At 61.6% G+C, this 12500-nt stretch overlaps 3 non-coding genes across 3 annotated transcripts in view; all 3 read right to left on the reverse strand.

Moving 5' to 3' along the window:
- LOC142792851 (large subunit ribosomal RNA) overlaps positions 1-194 on the reverse strand; it is a 3958-nt gene extending 3764 nt beyond the window's left edge. The window contains exon 1 of the ribosomal RNA XR_012891262.1: positions 1-194. This exon is cut by the window's left edge and continues 3764 nt beyond it. This is a non-coding gene — a ribosomal RNA (large subunit ribosomal RNA).
- A 1154-nt stretch (positions 195-1348) lies between these two features.
- LOC142792839 (5.8S ribosomal RNA) lies at positions 1349-1501 on the reverse strand. The gene has a single exon (XR_012891250.1). It is a non-coding gene; the product is annotated as a 5.8S ribosomal RNA (ribosomal RNA).
- A 1719-nt stretch (positions 1502-3220) lies between these two features.
- LOC142792833 (small subunit ribosomal RNA) lies at positions 3221-5035 on the reverse strand. Its single transcript, XR_012891244.1, has one exon. It is a non-coding gene; the product is annotated as a small subunit ribosomal RNA (ribosomal RNA).
- Between the last annotated feature and the right edge of the window lie 7465 nt (positions 5036-12500).

Here is a 12500-nt window from a genome sequence, read left to right on the forward strand (position 1 = left end):
TTGCACCGTCGCAAACACCCGAGAACGTCGCCTCCCATACACCACATTTCCCGACCGCCTGCAAGGACGGGGGATTCGGTGCTGGGCTCGGTCCCGTTTCGCTCGCAGCTACTCGGGGAATCCCTGTTGGTTTCTTTTCCTCCGCTTAGTGATATGCTTAAATTCAGCGGGTTGTCTCGCCTGATCTGAGGTCGACAGCGGATACATTCGCTTCCATCAACTTCCTGCACGACCGCGTGCGCTCGCCCTACCAAGTGCGCCCGCAACCCTGTACAGGGCCACTTCTTCACAAGGCTGGCAATCGGCTTCCCCGCTGCACGCGTGCGGCGCACAACCGGTGTGACGTGGAAGTGACGGGACACGTTCGTAAACCCATCGCGAACCGAGTACGACGCCCTACCAAGTGCGCCCGCAACCCTGTACAGGGTCACATCTTCACAAGGCTGGCAAGCGGCATTCCGCTGCGCGCGTGCGTCGTCCGAGCAGTTGCGTGATAAACGACCGTGTCGAAAGCCCAAACACCGCCGAGGCCAGTCGCCGCCGCCGCAAGGGCAGCCACGCAGCCTGGCGAGAGGCATCGTCTCGTGTAGCGTCGCCCCCGCCCCAACTGGAGTGGCCCAGTTTTTTGAACGGGACGGGAACTGCGAAGCACTTAGACCGACGGCGGACTACGACGAGAACGCCTTAAGCTTCGCCAACGTTTCGCCAACTCGTGCGGGAGACTTTTTCCGCTTCGCGGCAAGTCGTCGCGCCGTGCTCTCCGCATCAACCGCGTACGCAGCGAACCGCAAACGTCGGGCGCAGCCTCCTCACCTCCCTGCGCTTTGCGCGCGAACGTTCCCTGTTCGCGCGGCAAAGCCTGGAGGAGGCACGGCCCCGCAGCGTGTTCGAGCGCCCGGTCTACGGGACACCCTGCTTACTTCGAGGGCAACAAGCGCAACGCAAGGCTGCGATCTCGCGCACTTTGCGCACGGCTGGAGAAGCTTTGCTGGCCGGCTTTCGCTCCTCGTGTTTACCGTGCGTTAAAGTTGCGCGTCCGTGGCTCTCGCAGCTCTTGCGCGCCCGGTCGCAGAGAGGAGTACGCAACCTCGACCGCACTTTCCCTGCAGGCTTCCTTCCGACTCGAAGTCCTGCGGCGGTCTCAACGAGGTGCCACATCCTCAATGCAGTCGGTCGCCCCCGTTTCGGTTGGGCTCTGGCACGACGGTCGCCACCGTCTCGCCCTTGAGTGGCCGCTGTTGGCGCTCGCTGTGAGGTGTTCAGCGTGCTGTCCGTGTTGCCGACGCGGTCAAAACGAGTCGACGGCTCACGTTCCCTTGTGCGCCGAAGGCTCTCTTGATATGTGATCCGACCCTCAGACAGACGAAGCCAAGGGAAGACCCAAGGCCGCAATGTGCGTTCAAAGAATCAGTGCTCAGTGTGTCCTGCAATTCACACCAAGTCTCGCAGCTGGCTGCGTTCTTCATCGACCCGAGAACCGAGTGATCCACCGCTTAGAGTCGTGAAAAAGTGTTTGTTCAATTCCGTACAGTCAAAACCAAACGTTTCTGGCACTCGGCCAAACAGTGGCCAAGAAGGGCGCTTTTCAGCGCACGCTTGGACTCCAAAACTCTGCCGCGCCTTTTTCGGCTGCCGCAAATCGAGCAAACGGTGTGTTTCGGACGGCGTTTCGCTTTCGCTACTTGCGAGTGCTTTCGTGGTCCACCCCTCTATAAATACTCGGGAGGCGTCGAAGCCGGTTCTCCAAGCCGGACCCGTAGGTATCGTTGTGTGCTCGCTCTCATTGGCCCGCCTAACCAGAAAATGCCTGCGGTACACCCATTTGGATAAGAGTGCACGCAGATGCGGGCCTCGACGGCTACACATTTCCTCGGGCGGCCGCCTCCCGGCCTCCGTGGAGCGCGGGATGCACGGTCCCATCGACAAGCCTCTCCCGTTTTTACCGTGGCGTCGCGGTTCACCACGGCAGGCGGGTCGGTCTCCTCCGCATAAAAAGGGGGACCCCCGCTTTTTGTTCCACGAAATCGCACAAGCTTTTTTCGCATCCACGGTTTGCCACCGCACACCAAAATGCCGATCCGGCTGCCTACTTTAGCCAACAGGTGGAGCCAGGCGCGCCGTACTTGCGCGGCACTTCCCACGTCCACCGAAGTCGGTGCCAAGGACCACTTTCGGCGCCGGAGCCGCGTACGAGCCTACTCGAGGCGGAAGAACGAAGCCAGCAAGGGCCTGGCCGCAAGTGCGTTCAATTGTCGGGACGTCCAAGTCCCTCGTTCTTCCGTGCTTCCTCTTTCGGCAAGTCGTTGCGGCACCTTCCCAAAGCGCGCAGACCCGCTAATCGCGACGAGCGCGACGTGGCCGTGCCGCCTTTCCCTCGGCAGCAAGCAAAACGCCTGGCAACGTCGACGCTCCCCTAACCGCGATCTCGCACCGTGTTTCGTGTGGCGAATTCAAAAGCCGGCCGGCGCTGCTGCAACCATTACGGTCGGTACGCATACGCCGCGGAGGGCGGGACGGTCATCGGAGCGTGCGGTTCCTCCATCGAGTACTGCGCACCTCGGCCGTCGCATCGCCGTGCCATGACCGGCCGCGCGTCAACGCGAACCGGTGCCAGCGAGATCCCTCGCCTGCAAGAACCGACCGGCAGCCTCCGTCACCCGAGGACGCGGAGGCGCTTGCCGCGGACGGCGGGACGGTATGCACTGGTGCACAGCGGACCCGTCACATCGCCAGTTCCTTGACCGACCGCCGACGCTTGTGCCGTTCCTCTCGTACTTGGCAGTCGCCGCGCGATTGTCGGGTCTCGTTCTTGCACGCTCGAACGGTCGGGAGGGCACTCGGCTGGCGTTTCGGGAACGCGCAGCCTCGCCTTCTACCGACGTAACCACGACTCGCCGTTCGCGCTCCGCCGCTCCTGTTTACAGTACTAGGCGGTCCCGCAGCGGTCGGGTCGCGCATTTCGAGCGCTTCGAGCCACGGTGCAGTGGCGGGTCGAAAGCCGACCTATGAGTGCGTTGCGCCGTTTGTACCCGCGTCCGCCACCTGGCCGACCGTCCAAGGTCGCGGTGTTGGCGTCCGCTGGGCGCAACAATTTGTCACGGGGTGCCGCTCCACATTCAGGCAGCCCCGTGGGGAAAAGCCGACCCCGCGTCCAAACGGGGTCAGCGGCAGAAAGTGTCGGGCGCAGACGCAGCTGAGGCGCTCACCCTTCACAATCCGTTAATGATCCTTCCGCAGGTTCACCTACGGAAACCTTGTTACGACTTTTACTTCCTCTAAATGATCAAGTTTGGTCATCTTTCCAACAGACCGGCGCAACCGAAAGGCCGCGCCGGACATCGGTCCGAAGACCTCACTAAATCATTCAATCGGTAGTAGCGACGGGCGGTGTGTACAAAGGGCAGGGACGTAATCAACGCGAGCTTATGACTCGCGCTTACTGGGAATTCCTCGTTCAAGGGGAACAATTGCAAGCCCCTATCCCAATCACGAAAGAAGTTCCACGGGTTACCCAGTCTTTTCAGACAGGGATAAAGACACGCTGCTTCCTTCAGTGTAGCGCGCGTGCGGCCCCGGACATCTAAGGGCATCACAGACCTGTTATTGCTCTGTTTCGTGCGGCTAGGAGCCGCTTGTCCCTCTAAGAAGGTTGTAAGGTGCTGGGAACTCCGCACCTATTTAATAGGCTAGAGTCTCGTTCGTTATCGGAATTAACCAGACAAATCGCTCCACCAACTAAGAACGGCCATGCACCACCATCCACCGAATCAAGAAAGAGCTCTCAATCTGTCAATCCTCCCAGTGTCCGGGCCGGGTAAGTTTTCCCGTGTTGAGTCAAATTAAGCCGCAGGCTCCACTCCTGGTGGTGCCCTTCCGTCAATTCCTTTAAGTTTCAGCTTTGCAACCATACTTCCCCCGGAACCCAAATACTTTGGTTTCCCGGAAGCTGCCCGCCGAGTCATTTGAGTAACTCAGGCGGATCGCTGGTTGGCATCGTTTATGGTCAGAACTAGGGCGGTATCTGATCGCCTTCGAACCTCTGACTTTCGTTCTTGATCAATGAAAACATTCTTGGCAAATGCTTTCGCAGTAGTTCGTCTTGCGACGGTCCAAGAATTTCACCTCTAGCGCCGCAATACGAATGCCCCCGTCCGTCCCTCTTAATCATTACCTCGTATTCCAAAAACCAACAGAACAGAAACGAGGTCTTGTTCTATTATTCCATGCAAGTTTATTCAGGCGACTCGCCTGCGTTGAGCACTCTAATTTTTTCAAAGTAAAAGCACCGGCCATCTCGAGGCACACAATGAAGTGCACCAAGAAAGAACCGGCATGATGTTCAGTCCGAGCCGTCGCATCGGGTAGATGCACTACTCGTCTGGAACTGAGATCCAACTACGAGCTTTTTAACCGCAGCAGCTTTAGTATACGCTATTGGAGCTGGAATTACCGCGGCTGCTGGCACCAGACTTGCCCTCCAATTGATCCTCGTTAAAGGATTTAGAGTGTACTCATTTCAATTACGGGGCCTCAAAAGAGTCCCGTATTGTTATTTTTCGTCACTACCTCCCCGTGCCGGGAGTGGGTAATTTGCGCGCCTGCTGCCTTCCTTGGATGTGGTAGCCGTTTCTCAGGCTCCCTCTCCGGAATCGAACCCTGATTCTCCGTTACCCGTAACAACCATGGTAAGCAAGTAACCTACCATCGAAAGTTGATAAGGCAGACACTTGAAAGAAACGTCGCCGGCTCGTGGCCATGCGATCAGCACAAAGTTATCCAGAGTCACCACACAATACGGGCCGAAACCCGATCGATCTTGGTCTAATAAAAGCACCCGTTACCCAAAGGGCTCCAGGCTCACTGCATGTATTAGCTCTAGAATTGCCACAGTTATCCAAGTAGGAAGAAACGATCTAAGGAACCATAACTGATTTAATGAGCCATTCGCGGTTTCGCCTTATTTCGGCATGTACTTAGACATGCATGGCTTAATCTTTGAGACAAGCATATGATTACTGGCAGGATCAACCAGGTAATCGTTCGACTGCGCGTCCGTCCTCGCCTTCGGCGGGCCGGACGCAGTCTGTGTGCGGCGGAGGCCACCTTCAGGCGCCCCAACACGCTTATTTTGCACTCCGAGATGACGGCGTTCGAGCTCGCTACGGCACAACCTTCCCGAAAGACGAGTGGGAGCCGTGCGGCAAGAAGCACGTTCATGCTCGCTCTTTTTCGTTGCATCGACTCGGTCGCGCCGTGCGGGTTGCCCAAGCCCGCTGCACTGTCGGTGGACCGGCCGGAACTAGCAACGGAGCCGAGACTGCAAAGCCGCCAGACGACGGGTCACGCCCGCGTCTTCGGCGCTTTCGCATCTGAATCGCCCGAGGACGACACGGAACACACCTCGATATCGTGGTAAAACGGCACCGTCCGACAACCAGCCCCTAACGCATCAAGCGGATGAGGCTGCAGACGACTGCCGTGGATTCCCCTGGAGCAGACCCGAGGACACGCTTGACGAGGCCGAAGCCCGCCGCATATCAGACACCCGGTCGCTTTCGCGTACGCCGCTCACGAGAACCCCCACATAATAGCAGCGATAAGTACCCAGACCTCCTTGGGCACTAATACGAGCGTACTCGAGAAAATTTCACCGCGGGTGTGCCCCGAAACGTGTGGCACGTTGAGCGTGCCACAAGTCTACGTCGCTCTCAAACCCGCCGAGGTCGTAGAATTTGCGACCCTACTCACGAAATTCCCACCGAGGATACGGCCGCAAACGTACCGCACCTTGGGTAGGCCACGAGTTTGTGCAACACTACGCTGACGGCACAGCACCGAGGTCGTGCGCGCACGCACGGGAAAATTCCGCCGCGGTTTCTGCCGAAAACGTGAGGCACCACGACTCTCCGCAAGTTCGCGTCGACTGCGAAAGACCGAAGTCGTGAACGACGTGTCCGCTACTCGCCGCCGACACGCTGGACACCAAACGTACAACGACTCGACGGCGTCGTAGAGGCCCACGACGCGGTTTTCCTTAACGACGTCTCGGCGTGGCACCGACAGGTTAGAACGGCCGACCAACGTTCCCTGTCCGCCGTTCGGCTCAGTCGAAGGGCTCGGCGACTTCGGCAACGCTGCGAAGCCGCACGGTGACGCACGCCATGTCCCCATTTTTTTTTTTTTTCTTTCTGCGTCTGCCGGGGTGCCCCTATAATAGCAGCGATAAGCACCCAGACCGCCGTGGGTCGCTCGCCCCGGCTGACGTGGTTTTTCGTACTCCTGCGGCGGTCGCCGTCAAGCACGTCCAAATACGCTACTTTCGTGGGCGCATTCACGCTCTTTCGCTTCGCCGGAGTGCCAGCACTCACTCTGCCAAAAACGGCGAACATCCGAGCGGCGGTTCCCACTTTTGCGTCGGCGTCGCAAACCCCGCCCCGGCAGACGAGGTTTGCCGTACTCGTGCGACGGTGGCCGGCGGGCACGTCGAAAGACGCCGATATCGTGCGCGAATTGGCGCACCTTGGCTTCACCGGAGTGCCGCCACTGACTCCTCCAAAAACGGCGAAGATCCGAGCGGCGCTTCCCACTTTCGCATCGGCGTCCCGAACTCCGCCCCGGCTGACGCGCTTTGCCGTACTCGTGCGACGGTCGCCGGCGAGCACGTCGAAATACGCCGATATCGTGCCCGAATCGGCCCCGTTTCGCTTCGCCGGAGTGCCAGCACTCACTCGGCCAAAAACGGCGAACATCCGAGCAGCGGTACCCACTTAGCCGTCGGCATCCCGAACTCCGCGCCGGCTGACGCGGTTGCCGAGCTCGTGCGACTAGCGACCGCGAACGCGTCTCGCGACGCCGCTTTCGTGCGCGGCTCCCATTGCGACCTGGGTTACCCGAGCTCGACCAGCAAAAAAGAAGGTCGAAAAAAAATTTTTTTTTTCTGCGTCTGCCGGGGTGCCCCTATAATAGCAGCGATAAGCACCCAGACCGCCGTGGGTCGCTCGCCCCGGCTGACGTGGTTTTTCGTACTCCTGCAGCGGTCGCCGTCAAGCACGTCCAAATACGCCACTTTCGTGGGCGCTTTCGCGCTCTTTCGCGTCGCCGGTGTGCCAGCACTCACTCTGCCAAAAACGGCCAACATCCGAGCGGCGGTTCCCACTTTTGCGTCGGCGTCGTAAACCCCGCCCCGGCAGACGCGGTTTGCCCTACTCGTTCGACGGTCGCCGGCGAGCGCGTCGAAAGACGCCGATATCGTGCGCTAATTGGCGCTCCTTGGCTTCTCCGGAGTGCCGCCACTCACTCCTCCAAAAACGGCGAAGATCCGAGCGGCGTTCTCCACTTTCGCATCGGCGTCCCGAACTCCGCCCGGGCTGACGCGGTTTACCGTACTCGTGCGACGGTCGCCGCCGGGCACGTCGAAAGACGCCGATATCGTGCCGTAATCGGCCCCGTTTGGCTTCGCCCGAGTGCCAGCACTCACTCGGCCAAAAACGGCGAACATCCGAGCAGCGTTTCCCACTTTCGCATCGGCGTCCCGAAGCCCGCCCCGGCAGACGCGGTTTGCCCTACTCGAGCGACGGTCGCCGGCGATCACGTCGAAAGGCGCCGAATTCGTGCACGAATCGATGCTTCTTGGTCTCGCAGGAGGGCCGCCACTCACTCCTGCAAAAACGGCGAAGATCCGAGTTGCGCTTCCCACTTTTTCGTCGGCGTCCCGAACTACGCCCCGGCTGACGCGGTTTACCGTACTCGTGCGACGGTCGCCGGCGGGCACTTCAAAATACGCCGATTTCGTGGGCGCATTCACGCTGTTTCGCTTCCCCGGAGTGCCAACACTCACTCTGCCGAAAGCGGCGATCATCCGAGCGGCGGTTCCCACTTTTGCGTCGGCTTCGCAAACGGCGCCCCGGCAGACGCGCTCGTGCGACGTACTCGTGCGACGGTCGCCGGCGAGCACGTCGAAAGACGCCGATATCGTGCTCGAATCGACCCCGTTTCGCTTCGCCGGAGTGCTGCCAGTCACGGCGCAGAAAACGGCGAACAAGTGTTTTTTTTTTTCCTAGAATTTGTGTTATAGAAGGCACATTTGATATCGGACGATAATTTTCAACTTTATCACGCGCACCGATTTTCGTGTAGAGGTTTGCAAGTTTATGGGAATTTCTCCACTTGGAATAATGCGATTTAGTAGTACTACGAGAACTTCATGGATGTACTCAAGGGTACGGGGCAAGTCAGTTACGTCAACACCTGCAGATTTTTTACACTTCAAACTGAAAATTGTTGGTTGTGAGTCCTCGTGTGATATTAAAGGCCGATTCGCTAACACATAGAACAAAGAAAGAAAGGAAGAAAAAACGCCCGCGCTCGCTCAAGAAACCTGGGTTCGCAACAAGTGGCAACAACAAGCAACCGAGCGAGTGCGCCAAAACCCGTGGCGGCCGAACAAACGCGAAGTCCCAACCGCGTCAGCCGGGGCGGCACGGGACAGGAAAAATCACTTCAGCCGGGGCGGCGGGGCACCGAATAAACCTCGTCACCTCGTCGCAGGATAAAAGAGGAAACAAAAAGTCTAAACAGCGTCTGCTGGAGCGAATGCGTAATAAAACAACAACAACAACAAAAAAAAAACACCCGCGCTCAAGAAGTCTGCAATCCTCACAAAAGGCGACTGTGACCGAGCAGCGTCAGCCGGGGCCGTGCGGAAACGGAAAAACCGCGACTACCGGGGCGTCGAGGCACCGAAAAATCCACTTCAGCCGCGGCGAAAAAAAAAACAAAAAGAAAGACGGAGGGGGGGGGGAACCACGTCTGCCGGGGCGAAGGAAAAAAAAAACGCGTCTGCCGGGGCGAGCCCGGGTGCGGCACCACCGGGAAAACTGTGGCAAACAGACATGGCGATCGAGTGAGTGGGCCGCCAGCCAGGCTCAGCCAAAAAGTGCAAAGTCCGAACTGCGTCAGCCGGGGCGGCAAAAACCGCGTCAGCCGGGGCGGCGCAAAAAACCGCGTCTGCCGGGGCGGCACGAAACCGCGTCAGCCGGGGCGGGGCGAAAACTGCGTCAGCCGGGGCGAAAAGAAAAAAAAAAAACGCGTCTGCCGGGGCAAGCCCGGGTGCGGCACCACCGGGAAAACTGTGGCAAACAGACATGGCGATCGAGTGAGTGGGCCGCCAGCCAGGCACAGCCGAAAAGTGCAAAGTCCGAACCGTGTCAGCCGGGGCGACGCAAAAACCGCGTCAGCCGGGGCGGCGCGAAAACCGCGTCAGCCGGGGCGGCACGAAACCGCGTCAGCCGGGGCGGCGCGAAAACTGCGTCAGCCGGGGCGGCGCGAAAACCTCGTCAGCCGGGGCGAGCGAAAAGGGGGGGGGGGGAACCACGTCTGCCGGGGCGAAAGAAAAAAAAAACGCGTCTGCCGGGGCGAGCCCGGGTGCGGCACCACCGGGAAGACTGTGGCAAACAGACATGGCGATCGAGTGAGTGGGCCGCCAGCCAGGCTCAGCCCAAAAAGTGCCAAGTCCGAACTGCGTCAGCCGGGGCGGCAAAAACCGCGTCAGCCGGGGCGGCGCGAAAACCGCGTCTGCCGGGGCGGCGCGAAAACTGCGTCAGCCGGGGCGAGCCCGGGTGCGGCACCACCGGGAAAACTGTGGCTAACAGACATGGCGATCGAGTGAGTGGGCCACCAGCCAGGCTCAGCCAAAAAGTGCCAAGTCCGAACTGCGTCAGCCGGGGCGGCAAAAACCGCGTCAGCCGGGGCGGCGCAAAAAAACCGCGTCTGCCGGGGCGGCACGAAACCGCGTCAGCCGGGGCGGCGCGAAAACTGCGTCAGCCGGGGCGAAAGAAAAAAAAAACGCGTCTGCCGGGGCGAGCCCGGGTGCGGCACCACCGGGAAAACTGTGGCAAACAGACATGGCGATCGAGTGAGTGGGCCGCCAGCCAGGCACAGCCGAAAAGTGCTAAGTCCGAACTGCGTCTGCCGGGGCGGCACGAAACCGCGTCAGCCGGGGCGGCGCGAAAACCGCGTCTGCCGGGGCGGCACGAAACCGCGTCAGCCGGGGCGGCGCGAAAACTGCGTCAGCCGGGGCGAGCCCGGGTGCGGCACCACCGGGAAAACTGTGGCAAACAGACATGGCGATCGAGTGAGTGGGCCGCCAGCCAGGCACAGCCGAAAAGTGCTAAGTCCGAACTGCGTCTGCCGGGGCGGCACGAAACCGCGTCAGCCGGGGCGGCGCGAAAACCGCGTCTGCCGGGGCGGCACGAAACCGCGTCAGCCGGGGCGGCGCGAAAACTGCGTCAGCCGGGGCGAGCCCGGGTGCGGCACCACCGGGAAAACTGTGGCAAACAGACATGGCGATCGAGTGAGTGGGCCGCCAGCCAGGCACAGCCGAAAAGTGCTAAGTCCGAACTGCGTCAGCCGGGGCGGCAAAAACCGCGTCAGCCGGGGCGGCGCAAAAAACCGCGTCTGCCGGGGCGGCACGAAACCGCGTCAGCCGGGGCGGCGCGAAAACTGCGTCAGCCGGGGCGAAAGAAAAAAAAAAACGCGTCTGCCGGGGCGAGCCCGGGTGCGGCACCACCGGGAAAACTGTGGCAAACAGACATGGCGATCGAGTGAGTGGGCCGCCAGCCAGGCACAGCCGAAAAGTGCTAAGTCCGAACTGCGTCTGCCGGGGCGGCACGAAACCGCGTCAGCCGGGGCGGCGCGAAAACCGCGTCTGCCGGGGCGGCACGAAACCGCGTCAGCCGGGGCGGCGCGAAAACTGCGTCAGCCGGGGCGAGCCCGGGTGCGGCACCACCGGGAAAACTGTGGCAAACAGACATGGCGATCGAGTGAGTGGGCCGCCAGCCAGGCACAGCCGAAAAGTGCTAAGTCCGAACTGCGTCTGCCGGGGCGGCACGAAACCGCGTCAGCCGGGGCGGCGCGAAAACCGCGTCTGCCGGGGCGGCACAAAACCGCGTCAGCCGGGGCGGCGCGAAAACTGCGTCAGCCGGGGCGAGCCCGGGTGCGGCACCACCGGGAAAACTGTGGCAAACAGACATGGCGATCGAGTGAGTGGGCCGCCAGCCAGGCACAGCCGAAAAGTGCTAAGTCCGAACTGCGTCTGCCGGGGCGGCACGAAACCGCGTCAGCCGGGGCGGCGCGAAAACCGCGTCTGCCGGGGCGGCACGAAACCGCGTCAGCCGGGGCGGCGCGAAAACTGCGTCAGCCGGGGCGAGCCCGGGTGCGGCACCACCGGGAAAACTGTGGCAAACAGACATGGCGATCGAGTGAGTGGGCCGCCAGCCAGGCACAGCCGAAAAGTGCTAAGTCCGAACTGCGTCTGCCGGGGCGGCACGAAACCGCGTCAGCCGGGGCGGCGCGAAAACCGCGTCTGCCGGGGCGGCACGAAACCGCGTCAGCCGGGGCGGCGCGAAAACTGCGTCAGCCGGGGCGAGCCCGGGTGCGGCACCACCGGGAAAACTGTGGCAAACAGACATGGCGATCGAGTGAGTGGGCCGCCAGCCAGGCACAGCCGAAAAGTGCTAAGTCCGAACTGCGTCAGCCGGGGCGGCAAAAACCGCGTCAGCCGGGGCGGCGCAAAAAACCGCGTCTGCCGGGGCGGCACGAAACCGCGTCAGCCGGGGCGGCGCGAAAACTGCGTCAGCCGGGGCGAAAGAAAAAAAAAAACGCGTCTGCCGGGGCGAGCCCGGGTGCGGCACCACCGGGAAAACTGTGGCAAACAGACATGGCGATCGAGTGAGTGGGCCGCCAGCCAGGCACAGCCGAAAAGTGCTAAGTCCGAACTGCGTCTGCCGGGGCGGCACGAAACCGCGTCAGCCGGGGCGGCGCGAAAACCGCGTCTGCCGGGGCGGCACGAAACCGCGTCAGCCGGGGCGGCGCGAAAACTGCGTCAGCCGGGGCGAGCCCGGGTGCGGCACCACCGGGAAAACTGTGGCAAACAGACATGGCGATCGAGTGAGTGGGCCGCCAGCCAGGCACAGCCGAAAAGTGCTAAGTCCGAACTGCGTCTGCCGGGGCGGCACGAAACCGCGTCAGCCGGGGCGGCGCGAAAACCGCGTCTGCCGGGGCGGCACGAAACCGCGTCAGCCGGGGCGGCGCGAAAACTGCGTCAGCCGGGGCGAGCCCGGGTGCGGCACCACCGGGAAAACTGTGGCAAACAGACATGGCGATCGAGTGAGTGGGCCGCCAGCCAGGCACAGCCGAAAAGTGCTAAGTCCGAACTGCGTCTGCCGGGGCGGCACGAAACCGCGTCAGCCGGGGCGGCGCGAAAACCGCGTCTGCCGGGGCGGCACGAAACCGCGTCAGCCGGGGCGGCGCGAAAACTGCGTCAGCCGGGGCGAGCCCGGGTGCGGCACCACCGGGAAAACTGTGGCAAACAGACATGGCGATCGAGTGAGTGGGCCGCCAGCCAGGCACAGCCGAAAAGTGCTAAGTTCGAACTGCGTCAGCCGGGGCGGCAAAAACCGCGTCAGCCGGGGCGGCGCAAAAACCGCGTCTGCCGGGGCGAA

The sequence above is a fragment of the Rhipicephalus microplus genome, unplaced genomic scaffold (genome assembly GCF_043290135.1).
Source record: "Rhipicephalus microplus isolate Deutch F79 unplaced genomic scaffold, USDA_Rmic scaffold_246, whole genome shotgun sequence".
NCBI classification, from domain to species: domain Eukaryota; kingdom Metazoa; phylum Arthropoda; class Arachnida; order Ixodida; family Ixodidae; genus Rhipicephalus; species Rhipicephalus microplus.